The sequence below is a fragment of the Chiloscyllium punctatum genome, chromosome 36 (genome assembly GCF_047496795.1).
Source record: "Chiloscyllium punctatum isolate Juve2018m chromosome 36, sChiPun1.3, whole genome shotgun sequence".
NCBI lineage: Eukaryota > Metazoa > Chordata > Chondrichthyes > Orectolobiformes > Hemiscylliidae > Chiloscyllium > Chiloscyllium punctatum.
In genome coordinates, this window is record NC_092774.1 from 33,510,521 (window position 1) to 33,525,110 (window position 14,590).

Below are 14,590 nucleotides of genomic sequence, written 5' to 3' on the forward strand. Positions count from 1 at the left end.
TCACCGTCACTGATTCCCTTCCACAGGCCCAACTTTGTGAAGCAGTATCTTTCACTGGCAAAGGAAACGCCTTTGTCCACAGGTGCCTGCTTCATTTCGATCACGATTACAAGCTCGTCTGTCTTCTAGTCTCATTTCCAAACACTTTGCTCATAGACTCCAAAGAAGCTCTGAGGGTATCTGCTTGTTCCACCCGAACAGGCAGTGGGTTGCAGATTCCCACCAGTCCCAATTTGAGTGAAATATTTTCCCCCCTCCACTGATTTGAATCTTAAAGAAGAAGCGGGGGAGCAAACTCCCTTTCTTTTCGACGACACTTCTCATTTTGTACTCCACAGGGTTCACACCTGCGTTGGGAAGCTGCAATGGATTTCAAGTCCATCGCATTAACCACTCAGCCCACGAATACAGAACCACACTTACAGCTTCCTTCCCCTTGTCTGTCTGCCTGTGGAGCTGAGAAAGAGTGCATCATCGCAGAGTTTGTTTGACTCCAATCACGTCACAGTGATTCGAAAGGGTTATATATCTGCATACGGCGACTCCAGTTGGTTCGTCCCAAAAGATGAAATGAACTTTCAGTAAAAAACAAAACTAGAAATTGCAGGAGAAACTGAGAAGGTCAGGCAACGTCTGTGGAAAGAGAATCAGCGACAACATTTCAGAATTTTGTTTTCTCTGACAGGTACTGTCAAACCTACCGAGTTTCTCTTTTGGTCTCGGCTTCTCAGCAGACGCAGTCCCTTACGTGAGACATTCATTCAATTCAGAAACCCCTTTGTGGAGAAGATTTCCGTTTGGGGAACATTTTCCTGACCCCATTAAAAGCGCACAGCTTCAGCGTCAGGGCATGTGTGAGCTTGTGGCGCAACGGTAGCGCGTCTGACTCGAGATCCGAAAGTTGTATGTTTGAATCTCAAATGGCTCCATAACGTCGACTCCTTACGTTTCAAATCACGAAAGGAGTCCGTTGACTCCGTGTATCATTTGGCCAAGTCTTGCCGTTTGCGTATAATGAATCTGCCTCTTTGTCAGTTTGGGATTTACTGACCCCAACCAGTCCCTTTTCAAAAGCGTTCTTCCTAATGTCACTTTTGTTTCTTTTCCTCATGACTTTTAAACTCTGCCGAATCGTTGTCGATCCTTTCAGACGTGGGAACATTTTGACGACATTACTTTCTCTGTCTAGACTTTGCATGACTTGAAAAGCTTCAATCGGGCCAGATTTCAAACTTCTGTACTCCGAAGAGAGCTCTCCCAAATTTCCAATCGACCCTCATCGCTGACATCCCTCAAACACTGCACCACTCACGTCAACCTCTTCAACGCTATCTCCAATCATTTCACTTCGCTGCTTTCTGTCCCATTGGTTCTCCAGGGAGCCCAACCTCGTTTTACGAAGGTGCTTTTTGAGGAAATTAAACAGCACTTTCGCACAAGTCATGAAACGCGGGCTCCTCCGGGATTTGAACCCGGGATCTCTCGAACGCCTGCGTCAATGAATACCCAAAGCAAAAATCACACCCCGACACCAACGAGCCACACGGCTAGCGCGCTGGGGCCCCTGCCCCCACCCTACCTCTTGAACCAGTTGAGTCTTGCTCAGAGGAAAGTCCAGTTGACATTGAACAGGCTGGGGCTGTTTTCTCTGGAACGTCGGAGGTTGAAGGGTGACTTTATGGAGGTTTATAAAATTATGAGGGGCATGGATAGGATAAATAGGCAAAGCCTTTTCCCTGGGGTCGGGGAGTCAAGAACTAGAGGGCATAGGTTTAGGGTGAGAGGAGAAAGATATAAAAGATATCTAAGCGGCAACCTTTTCACGCAGAGGGTGGTGCGTGTATGGAATGAGCTGCCAGAGAAAGTGGCGGAGACTGGTACAATTGCAACATTTCAGAGGCGTTTGGATGGATATATGAATAGGAAGGGTTTGGAGGTATATGGGCCGGGTGCTGGCAGGTGGGACTAAATTGGGCTGGGATATCTGGTCGGCATGGACGGGTTGGACCGAAGGGTCTGTTTCCATGCTGTACATCCCTATGACTGTATGAACAGCTGCTTCTCATTCTGTCTCTCTGCTGCTGTTTGCCCGTCCCCAGGAACCGGGCCCTCTCTACTGGCAGAAAATTAAACCGTTTTCTTTCTCAACTTTTCTCTGACACCGGAGTGACCAGTGACAAGTATTGCCTTCCTCAACATAGGGCACAGAGAACAGGAGAAGACCCCGCAGACCTCCACGGGTGTGGCATCTCAACTCTGCATACTGGGCCTGTGTATCAATATTTACGTCGAAGTTTTTTGGGAAGCAGATGAGAAGGCGAGGTGCACAACAGTGCGCCGTTATACGGGAAAGCTGCTAAACTCGACATTGAGTGAATAGGGGAGATGGTTTCCCTTCTGGGTTATGCTCCCATCGTGCACCGGCAGACATATTGGCGACGAACAAATATTAACTCTGTCTAAATTGCCACATTCTGTTTTTACGAACCGTGATTTCACTCAGAAGCACAATTTACCTGCTCCCTCCTGGATATCCTTCCAGGTGAAGCAGCTCTTTACCTGCACATTTGCTGCTACCTCGTCGACTGCATTCGCTCGTCCTCGTGACTTTAAATCTCTGCCGAATCACTATAGATCATTTCAGGCATGGGAGCATTGCACAGCATTATTTCCTGTTTCTCGGCCTCTACTGACTTGGAAAACTTCGGTTCTCCGAGGAGAGCTGGCCCAATATTTCAATTTACCTTTATTGCTGACATTCCGCAAACACCGCACCACTCACGTCAACCTGTTCAACGCGATCTCCAACCATTTCACTTGCCTGTTTTCTGCCTCATTCGTATTCATGGCAGCCCAACCTCGTTTCACGAAGGTGCTTTTTGAGAAAATTAATGGGGCATTTTTGCCCAAATCAAGTTAAGCGACGCAGCCTCGTCTGGGATGTGAATCCAGGACCGCACACAAGTCTGCACTGTTAAAGACTCTACCTGGGATCATGCCCCTAGACCAACAAGCCAAACAGCGATTCATTCCTCATCCACCACACTCCTCTTGAGCCAGCTGAGACTTGCTTAGTGTCAAATACATTTGACATTGTTCTAAGAATTGCAAGTGACAAAGAGTTTCCAGAACAGCTGCTTCTCATTCTGTCTCCCTGCTGCTGTTTGTCCCGTCCCCAGGAATCGGACTCCCTCCACTGTTTCGAAACTTTTCTCTGACACCAGAATAGCCAGTGACAAGCATTGCCCTCCTCAACATAGGATACAGAGAACAGGAGACCACTCAGAGGTTGTCACCTTAACTGTACACATTGGGCCAGTATATCATTGTGAAATATTTATGATAAAGCTTTTTTGGGAAGCGGAGGCAAGGTGCAGAACAGAGCGCCATTATACGGGAAAGCTGCTAAAGACGACGTTGAATGAATAGGAGAGAATGGTCTCTCCTTTGGGTTCTGGTTCCAACACGGACGCGTTGTGCCATTCTCTTGCATTGCTCGGCAGTTTTTCCACAGAAGTATTCAGCTTTTCATCTGGCGTGTGGCAGGCACGTTTGAGAATGAGGTCAGAAGATCTTCACTGCTGTCGTGTCATATGCTGTTGTGCAGACATATCGTCGATGTGCAAATATAAACTCTGTCTAAATTCCCACATTCTGTTTTTCGAACTGTGATTTCGCTCAGAATCACTAATTTTCAAAACTCGCTATATTCAAACTTTAACAAAGTGCTCATAGAAATGATTAGTGAACACCTGGAAGAAATTCTTCCAAACTTACCTGGGGAATTTCGCTTTGAGGGGTCTTGAACTTTGTGGAAGGAAGGGAAATTTGCCTCGAGGCTGTTTAATGTGGAGATGTGTTCTCCATGTAAACTGGTCGTAGTTGACCATCCCAGTGCTTCCCGATGCAGGGCTGCCTGACCCCCAGGGAGGTTTACTTGAAGCAACTGGAGAGAATCCAGAGAGGGAGCAGATTCTGCAAAGGTGCTCAAATACTTTCTATCTCTCTTTTAGGTCTTTTCCTTGTGTATTCCCTCAGTTTAGCACGTATGCAGTTTGCACCCTGGAAAATGATTGCTTTTTTCCTCATGTTCACAATTAAATGTGTAGTTTCGCTTGGAACTGATCCGCATTGACAGGATTGGCATATTGATATATATATATGTACACGTATTTAGTTTAAGAAAAGATTATATTTGAATGAAGTTTTCCTCTAAACACACCTGAGCCTATCTGGCTGCATGAGGGATTTCAGGTTTCTGTGTGCTGGGTATTATGTGATCAGCAGGCATCTGGCAAACTACAGGAACTGTCACCTATGTTATGTTCGTTTAAGTATACTGACAATGACCACTTATTTTGTGACTTTTTTTTGCAGGAAGACGTGCCGAAAGAAATCTGAAAACAAATGATACATCAACTTCTGACAGAGCCGCTTGATTCATTGGGACTTCAATATCAGCAGCCATTCCAATCAAGAAGACATGGTTGCTTTTGTTTGCTTGAGAGATTTTGGACACTGGTGCGGCAGGAAGAATACTGAGACACCGAGTGAGGGAGATTCAGTGCGCTGACTGTGAAAAGTGCTTTACACCATTTACTCAGCTTGGGGGTATCAAAGTCTCATCCCTGACAGTGGGGATAGACTATGTCCCCGTTCTGATTGTAATTTCAAACCCAGACCAACACAAGGAAAGCTCCCCCAATGGGAAACTGTGGAAATGTGGGGACTGAGGGAAAGGATTCCCTTCCACATCCGTGTTGGAAACCCACAGACGTAATCACAGCGGGGAGAGGCCATTCACCTGCTCGGTGTGCAGGAAGGGCTTCATTCGGATCAGCCATCTGGAGACGCACGAGTGGGTCCACAAGTGAGAGAAGCCATTCACGTGCCCCATGTACGGAAGGGGGTTCACTCAGTCAGCTGCACTGCTGACCCACCAGTGGGTCCACACCCACTAATACATTGAAGAAACCTGTTAAGTCTTTCATCTTTTAAAATAGGTTCCAGATTTCGGTTCATTAATCTGTAAATCCCAGAAATTCTTTTTAGTAATATTCTCCAGGTAACTTAATGTTTTATAAAGGGAGGTGACACCTGAGTTCAGATAACGCATGAAAGCTGTGAGTTTAGAGTCGTTCTGTATCACAGTTTGAGTCAGACTTTTTCTATTTCCAAACATACAATCCTGCAAATGCAATTCACCCCAAAGACTTCTATGTGTGAGTGCATTCATGAGACAGAGCGTCTGAGTGTGTCTGTGTGTGTGTGCATGCTGGGTAAAGTGTGCGTGTAATGGTGTATAATTGTGTGAGAAGGAGTGTGCATGGATGAGAGTGTGAGGGGTGTATCCATGTGTGTCTGAGAGAGACCCCTGTCTATCAGAGAGGGTCTGCACGACCGTGTGAGGACTTGTGTGTGTGTGTGTGTGTGTGTGTGTGTGTGTGTGTGTGTGTGTGTGTATGAGAGAGAAGAGAGAGAGAGAGAGACAGATTCAGAGAGAGAGATAGGGTTTGTGTGTATTGTGGAGCTGGTTCTCCTGTAGTGAGACATGAATCCAAGGTTTCAGCTGAGGTCATTCTCGTGTGTTCCAAACTTGTTATTAGCCTCTGCTCGGCCACTAGAAATGATTAAGCAGTTAAGCAGTTTCACAACACACACTAGAGAGGGCAAGGTGAAGGGCTGATGTCTGAAACGTTGACTCCCCTGCTCCTTGGATGCTGCCTGACCTGCTGTGCTTTTTCAACACAACACTCTCGACTCTGATCTCCGGCATCTGCATTTCTCACTTTCTCCTCATGGGCGAGGTGGGACTTTTCTTTTATTCACTCATTCACTCTTACAGCCTGTCCTTGGTTGTGGCCCAACTATGCATCCTGAAGAAGGGCTTATGCCCGAAACGTCGATTCTCCTGTTCCTTGGACGCTTCCTGACCTGCTGCGCCTTTCCAGCAACACAATTTCAGCTCTGATCTCCAGTATTTGCAGTCCTCACTTTCTACTCAGAGAATAGGGCCCGTCAAAGATCAGAAAGGCGGTCTTTGTGTGGAGCCACAGAAAATGGGGGACATACTAAATGAATACTTTGCCTCAGTATTTACTGTGGACAAGGATATGGAAGATATAGACTGAAGGGAAATAGATGGTGACACCTTGCAAAAAGTTCAGATTACAGAGGAAGAAGTGCTGGATGTCTTGAAACGGTTAAAGATGGATAAATCCCCAGGACCTGATCAGGTGTAACCAAGAACTCTGTGGGAAGCTAGAGAAGTGATTGCTGGGCCTCTTGCTGAGTTATTTGTATCATCAATAGTCACAGGTGAGGTGCCGGAAGACTGGAGGTTGGCAAATGTGGTGCCACTGTTTAAGAAGGGTGGTAAAGACAGTACAGGGAACCATAGACCGGTGAGCCTGACCACGGTGGTGGCCAAGTTGTTGGAGGGAATCCTGAGGGGCAGGATGTACATGTATTTGGAAAGGCTAGGACTGATTCGGGATACTCAACATGGCTTTGTGCATTGGAATTCATGTCTCAGAAACTTGATTGAGTTTTTTGAAGAAGTAACAAAGAAGATTGATGAGGGCAGAGCAGTAGATGTGATCTATATGGACTTCAGTAAGCGTTCGACAAGGTTCCCCATGGGAGATTGATTAGCAAGGTTAGATCTCAGGGAGAACTAGCCATTTGGATACAGAACTGGCTCAAAGGTAGAAGGCAGAGGGTGGTGGTGGAGGGCAGTTTTTCCGGCTGGAGGCCTGTGACCAGTGGAGTTCCACAAGGATCAGTGCTAGGCCCTCTACTTTTTGTCATTTACGTAAATGATTTGGATGCGACCATAAAAGGGACTGTTAGTAAGTTTTCAGATGACACCAAAATTGGAGCTGTTGTGGACAGCAAAGAGGGTTACCTCAGATTGCAACAGGATCTGGACCAGATGGGCCAAGGAGCTGAGAAGTGGCAGATGGAGTTTAATTCAGATAAATGTGAGGTGCTGCATTTTGGGAAAGCAAATCTTAGCAGGACTTCTACAATTAATCATAAGCTCCTAGGGAGTGTTGCTGAACAAAGAGACCTTGGAGTGCAGGTTCATAGCTCCTGAACATTGGAGTCGCAGGTAGATAGGATAGAGAAGAAGGCGTTTGGTATGCTTTCCTTTATTGGTCAGTGTATTGAGTACAGCATTTGGGCGGTCATGTTGCGGCTGTACAGGACATTGGTTAGGCCGCTGTTGGAATATTGCGTGCAATTCTGGTCTCCTTCCAATTGGAAAGATGTCGTGAAACTTGAAAGGGTTCAGAAAAGATTTACAAGGATGTTGAGGGTTGGAGGATCTGAGCGAGAGGGAGAGGCTGAACAGGCTGGGGCTGTTTTCCCTGGCGCATCAGAGACTGAGGGGTGAACTTATAGAGGTTTACAAAATTATGAGGGGCATGGATAGAATAAATAGGCAAAGGTTTTTCTCTGGGTTCGGGGAGTCCAGAACGAGAGGGCATAGGTTTAGGGTGAGAGGGGAAAGATAGAAATGAGACCGAAGGAGCAACTGAATCACGCAGAGGGTGGTACGTGTATGGAATGAGCTGCCAGAGGAAACGGTGGAGGCTGGTACAATTGCCACATTTAAGAGGCTTTTGGATGGCTCTATGAATAGGAAGGGTTTGGAAGGATATATTTGGGTGCTGGTAGGTGGGACTAGATTGGGTTGTGATATCTGGTCGGCATGGATGAGTTAGACTAAAGGGTCTGTTTCCATGCTGGACATCTCTGTGACTCTATGATTTTGTCTGGCAGCTCAACTTTTGTATATCTATTCCCCAGAGTAGAGGGTGTCCAAAACTAGAGGTGTTTAGGCTGAGAGGGAAAAGGTTTAAAAGGGACTGAACGGGGGAACTTTTTCACACAGAGCGTGGCATGCGTTTGGAATAAGCTGCCAGAGGCAGTGGTCGAGGCTGGTAGAATTACAACATTTAAAAGGCATCTGGATGGAGGTATGAATAGGAAGGGCTGAGAGAGATATGGGCCAAATGCTGGCAAATGGATCACGAGGGTAATGTAGGAAATGTTGTCGGCGTGGACCGAAAGGTTTGTTTCTGATCTCTGCAAGTCTATGACTGCATTTCTACATATTCTGAACCAATTCACAAGACTAGGAATAGGCCATTCCAAGTTTACCGGCTGTCCTCAATTGTGGCCTAACTGCGCAGATTTCAATGCAAGTTTCAGAAAGATGTCTGTAGCTTTTTTTTAAACATTTGAATGTGCTTTCAGACATTACTGATGTTTCTGAATACATCATTTTAGCTATTCTCAATGTTAAAGGTCAGCCATTTCTCACGTTTCCCTTCCCCACCCCCACCCCAGGTCGCCATCACCATCCATTCTCTCTCTATCATTAGAAGGGTTTGATACAGAGATCAAAGAGGGCTCGAGGCACGAGAAAGGACGGGGGAGGGTACTCAGAGTGAGATTGAACGGGGGGGGGCGCAGAGACTGGGGAAGAGAAAGAGAGAAAATAGGTAGAAGAGCAGAGCATTGGTGGTAGAGAATGCATGGGGGTACACAGGGTGGGAGCAGAGAGAGAGAATTTGGTGAAGAGGATTGGGGAGGAGAGAGAGAATGCAGAGTTGCAAAGTGTGAAGTGAAAGAAATTGGTTCCAGAGTGTGGGGAGAGAGAATGGACGGGGAAGTGGGTGGGGAGAGAATGGACGGGGGTCTGTGGTGGGGAGATAATGGACGGGGCAGTGGGTGGGGAGAGAATGGACGGGGGCAATGGGTGGGGAGAGAATTCATGGGGCAGTGGATGGGGAGAGATTGGACGGGGAGCAGTGGATCAGGACAGAATGGACACGGGGCAGTGGGCGGGGAGAGAATGGATGGGGCAGTAGGTGGGGAGAGAATGAATGGGGTCAATGGGTGGGGAGAGAATGGACGGGGAGCAGTGGGTGGGGAGAGAATGGACGGGCGGCAGTGGGTGGGGACAGAATGGACGGGGCAAAGGTTGGGGTGAGAATGGAAGGGGTAGAGGGTGGAGAAAGAGAGCAACAATGAATGGCAGGAGAAGGTGGGGGAGAGAAGGAATGGATGAGGGGAGCGTGTGGGAGGTGAGAGAAAATGAGTGTAAGGGAAGGGACTGGATTGGGGAAGGCAGAGGGTGGAGCGATAAAGGGAATGGATGGGGACAGAGGGTGGATGAGGGACTGGACAGAGGGCAGAGGGTGCAGAGATAGAATGGACGGGGTGGGGAGAGTGGCATGTGGGTAGAGAGAGAGAAGGGACTGGTAGGTTAGGGTAGAGAGAGAGAATGGACAGGGGATGCTATGGGTGGCGGTGAGGGAATGGACAGGGGACGCTATGGGGATGATTGGATCGGGAGGTGAGAATGCATCCCACCTACACCCAGCATCCCCTTCTCTGCACATGTGCAGTGCAGACTTTTCTGAATGACACGAGAGACGAGTCTGGAACACTGTGAATGCAATCACCATCACATCCAGGCATCAGCAAACCACTGCCTTTCTGTCTCAAAAACTAAATAAAGATGTGGGCTATATACTAAGGATGGCGAGATGCGGCTGAGAAACTGAACAGATGGTCAGCACTTTCAGGAGAGGGGAGCTGGGCAAAGGGAGGAGGATGGAAGGATGAATTTGGGTTGGAATACATTGAAAGGCTTAGGAATTGAGAGACAGAGATTTCGGGTAGAAGATAGAGAAGGCTGTTCTGTGCAAACCAAAATTCTCTCATCCTATTTTCTGCCCTGCACTGACAGCAGTGATCTGTTTTCTCAAGTTATTAGCAGAGGAGGATTTGCTTTTCAGGCATGGAATAGAAATTTAATCAGGGCCTGAATATCAGCAGTGTTTGAATCCAGGAGGTGAAATGTTTGTCTGCAGGAAATGATTTCAAATATCAACATGCATTGAGAATCCCCCTGAATACACGCAGCCTGCGTGGGAGTACTCAAGGGTTCTAATTGCGGAGAGGACTTTAATTTTTCAACGAAATGTGGACCAGTGTTCTCGCTATAGACGAGCCCTTCATTGGATCATTCAATCTGCCGAGTAACAACGACCCCTTCCCCGTGGAAACTCTGTGAAAGCAAATTGAATTCCTCAAACTGATTGGAGTGTCACCAAGATTGGGGAGAAGCCAATCGAATGCATAGAGCTGGAGAGGGGATTCCTCGCAGCGCCAGGGACCTGGGTTCGGTCCGACCCGCACAGTGACTGTGTGGAGTTTGCACTTTCCTACCCCTCCCCCACCCCCTGTTCACGTCGGTTTCCTCTGGGTGCTCGGGTTTTCTCCCATGTTCCAAAGATGTGCAGGCTAGAGTGGATTGGGCGTTCGAAATTCAGGGATTAGCTGTGTGGTTAACTGGTGGGTCGGGGAGTGGGGGTATGTTCTTCGGAGGGTCAGTGTGGACTTGGTGGATCAAACGGCCTGTTTCCACAGTGAATCCCCCAACGTGTCTGCAGACTGGTTTCCAGCTCCATCTCTCTGTGCCGAAGGTCCTCCAGTATGTGTATTCCTTCGTTTTCAGCACCCAGAACGTCTCACCTTCTGCAAATCGAAAGACAAGTCCCACCCTGCCCTCTCCAATGTGTGTTGTGTAACTGCTTAATCATTTTTAGTGGCCCAGCAAACGCTGATAACCAAGTTCGGAAACCAGGAGGATGGCCTCAATCGCGAACTTGGGTTCATGTCACATGACAGGTAACCCCACTTCACTGTTACGCTCTCTCTCTCTCACTCTCTCACTCTCACACTCACTCTTCCATACTCACACGCTCATGCAGAGCCTTTCCGATAGACATGCTCTCTCTCAGACACACACTAATACGCCCCCCCCACTCACACCCACGCATACATCTTCGCACATGATGACACTCCATCACACACACACTTTACCCAGCATGCACAAGCACATACACACTCTCTCTCTCATGCATTCACTCACACATTTGGGATGAATTTGCTTTTGCAGGATTATATATTTGGAAATAGAAACAGTCTGACTCAAGATTGGGATACAGACAGACTCACCTCACAGCTTTCATGCGTTGTTTGATGTGAGGTGTTACCTCCTTGTATAAAACATCAAGTTTCCTGGAGAACGTGACTTAACAGTTCTGGAATGTACATATTAATGAACCGAAATCTGCAACCCATTTTAAAAGATGAAAGATTTAACAGCAATCTAGGTTTCTTCAATACGTCACTTATGTTGAATGACACTATAATGTTTTTGTGATATATTCTGTGTCTTGTGATTCTACACCACAGCTACCTGAAGAAGGAGCAGCACTTCGAAACCTAGTGCTTCCAAATAAACCTGTTAGAATATACCCTGGTGTTTGTGAGATTTTAAAACTTTGTTTCCAGTGAATACAGCCCACACCTCCCACTGTTGCCAGTAAACTTTGCAATTCCAATGAAACAATGAACCTGAAGTCCTGAAAAAATATACAATTTGTAACAATATTAGCGACTCATTCACTGATCCTTCTGAGACATGACATTAGTGCTGGAGGCTGAAAGAAATGAGCAGCTTTAAAACAAAAACCTGTTGGACGTCACAGAGTCTAAGCCGGGTGGTAAGTTCAGGTAACCTTTACTACGACCCTCTTTTGTTACAGCTTCAGATTTCCCCAGGAAAAGGGCATACAAAAAGTAGTTTTTAAAGAAAACACCTCCAGCTCAAAATGCACCCACTCTCTCCCCCCCCCCCTTTCTTTGTTGGTCAGCTGAGTTGACCCTTTGTAACTGGATCCCTGGTACAGCCGGGTAAAACATGCAGCTGGGATGACTGAGTGAACCCTTTCCCGCAACGGCAGTTTCCTTCACTAAAAAGGTCATGAGTGAATCAGATGGTGTTTTTTCCCCCTAAAAGTGGTTTCATCCTGAGATTCTGAAGTCCAGATTACTGAACGAGCTCCAATTCTGCCATCCACCGCAGTGGGATTCGAACCTGGGACGCCCCAGTGCTGGGTTGATCGGAGCACTTGGCCATCGCTCCTTCAATCCCCTTGCACTGGCACGTGAACTCGATGGTGCCTCCTCAGGTGGGAGGAGCAGGTGAAGCCCTTTTGGAACTTACAGCAGGTGAATGGCCTCTCTCCAGTGTGGACCCACTGGTGGGTCAGCAGTGCAGCTGACTGAGTGACCTCTCCCCTGCACATGGGGCACGTGAATGGCTTCTCTCTGACTGAACCCCTTCCTGTACACTGAGCAGGTGAACGTCATCACCCCGTTGTGAATGCGTCTGTGGGTTTCCAGCACTGATGGGGAAGGGAATCCTTTCCCACAGTCCCCACATTTCCACGGTTTCCCCATTGGGTGGAGCTTTCCTTGTGTTGCTCTGGGTTTGAAATTACAAACAGAGCGGGGACATCGTCTTTCCCACCGCGAGGGGTGTGATTTTAATTCCCCAATCTGAGTAAATGGTTTGAAGCACTTTTCACAGTCAGCGCACTGAATCTCCCTCACTCGGTATCTCAGTATTCTCCATGCCACACCAGTGTCCAAAGTCTCTCAAGCAGACAAAAGCAAACATTTCTTCAGGACCATGGGGACAATGGATGACGTATCTGACTCCACCTACTTGTTTCAACTGCAGCTCACAGCTTCTTCACACATCCCAATTAATCTTTCTCATTGTCATGAAACCGGCGTATGGGTACAATTCCTAATCTGCAGGAATGAGAATCGTTTCACTGTCTCGCGTCAGTAAATGTCCCTGAGAACATCAAAGTCAAGTCACAGCGCTGTCAGAGGAGGGGAAGCTGAAAGAGACCCACATGCTGCTCATGGGCACATTTCACTTTCCCCAACTCACCGCCCCAACCACTGCGGCTCTTGGGAGTGGAAAGGGAACAAACACCAAAACCCGGTCTCAGCTTTGTAAATCTTCAGGAAATAAGAAAACTGTACATCCCTTCGGGTCTTCCATCCTGGGCTGACAGCGTTGATTTTAAATGGCTGTCCAGTCAGTGTCGATTCGTTTTGGCTGAAAAAATCTTCCTTATCTCATCCCAGCATTTCTTGCCACAGAGAACTGTGCGGCAGAGTTCATGTATATATTTCCTTGTATGGTATTTTGTAAATTACATTCGTTTTCTGGTTGTTTGTATCGGGTATTTCAGGTTCATTAGCCGCTGTTTAAGTTGTGTTGGTAGGTTTGTGGGCTACCATGATGCTGAGAGGATTGAGTTTTCCGGACATCATTTCCCAGATGTCTTTAATGTAAAGCAATGTGGCTAGGGTTTCTCCAGACGTTGTGTCTACTTGTGTCAGTTTGTTGGTGTGAAATTGGCACACTGAGCTTATTGGGTCGACAAAAATGAGGACTGCAGATGCTGGAAACCAGAGCTTAGATCAGAGTGGTGCTAGAAAAGCACAGCAGGTCAGACAGCTTCCGAGGAGCAGGAAAATCGACGTTTCGGGCAAAAGCCCTTCATCAGGAATAGAGGCAGGACCCCTCCAGGGTGGAGAGATAAATTGGGGCTGAGGTGTGCTGGGCCGAAGGGAGCAAAAAGTACAATAGGTGAATGGCGGTGGGGATGGAGGTGACAGATCAGTGAGGAGGGTGGAGTGGATAGGTGGGGAGGGAGATTGGCAGGTAGGACAGATCATGAGAACAGCGCTGAGCTGGAAGGCTAGAATTGAGGTAAGGTGGGGGAGGGGAAATGAGGAAACTGATGAAGTCCACATTGATGGCCTGGGGTTGAATTTACCCCAAGCGGAAGATGAGACGTTCATCCTCCAGGCATCGGGTGGGGAGGGAGTGGCGATGGAGGAGGCCCAGGACCTGCATGTCCTCGGCAGAGTGGGAGGGGGTTTGAACTGTTGGGCCAGAGGGCGATGGGGTTGATTGGTGCGGGTGTCCTGAAGATGTTCCCTCAAGCGCTGTGACTTGACTCTTCGAGGAGTCTCTAGTCTCCCCAATGTGGAGGAGACTGCATCAGGAGCAATGGATACAGGAAATGACATTGTTGGATGCACAGGTGAAAGCCTTCGGCCGACCATGGCCCGGATTCGATTTCCGGGCAGGAAAGTAATGTTCGGTAGAGCTGTCAGGCTGTGCTTGCATCTCCCTGGTGGTCTAGTGGTTAGGATTCAGCGCTCTCACCGCCGCGGCCCGGGTTCGATTCTCGGTCAGGGAAACTGTTTTCAGGGGGTTTAGGGGCTCCCCGTTCTTCGGAAATGCTCTGTACAGTTATTTATTGATCTTCGTCGTTCCTGGGTGCAGCAGTGTGTCGTGGCTCACTGAAATAGTGTCCTGATTCAGATGTGTTTGATTGTGTAGGGGTGATTGCTTCTGTAGTTAAGTTCTTGGTTCGCGTGCATTGTTTTCCTGTAGACGCTGTTTTGAATTTACCATTGACTGTTCGCTCCACTGTGACATCAAGAAATGGCACTTTGTTGTTGTTCTCCTCTTTTGTGAATCTTATGCCAGTAAGGAGATTGTTGATGGTGTTGTAGGTTTCCTCTAATTTGTTTCATTTTTTGATGAGAAAAGTGTCATCGCTGTAGCGGACCCAAAGTTTGGGTTGGATCGTTGGAAGGGCTGTCTGTTCGAGTCTCTGCATTATTG

General features: G+C 47.6%; 1 non-coding gene across 1 annotated transcript; it reads left to right on the plus strand.

The window, feature by feature from the left end:
• The first annotated feature begins 14,087 nt into the window (after window positions 1–14,087).
• Window positions 14,088–14,159, plus strand: trnae-cuc (transfer RNA glutamic acid (anticodon CUC)). The gene has a single exon. It is a non-coding gene; the product is annotated as a tRNA-Glu (tRNA).
• Window positions 14,160–14,590: the final 431 nt, after the last annotated feature.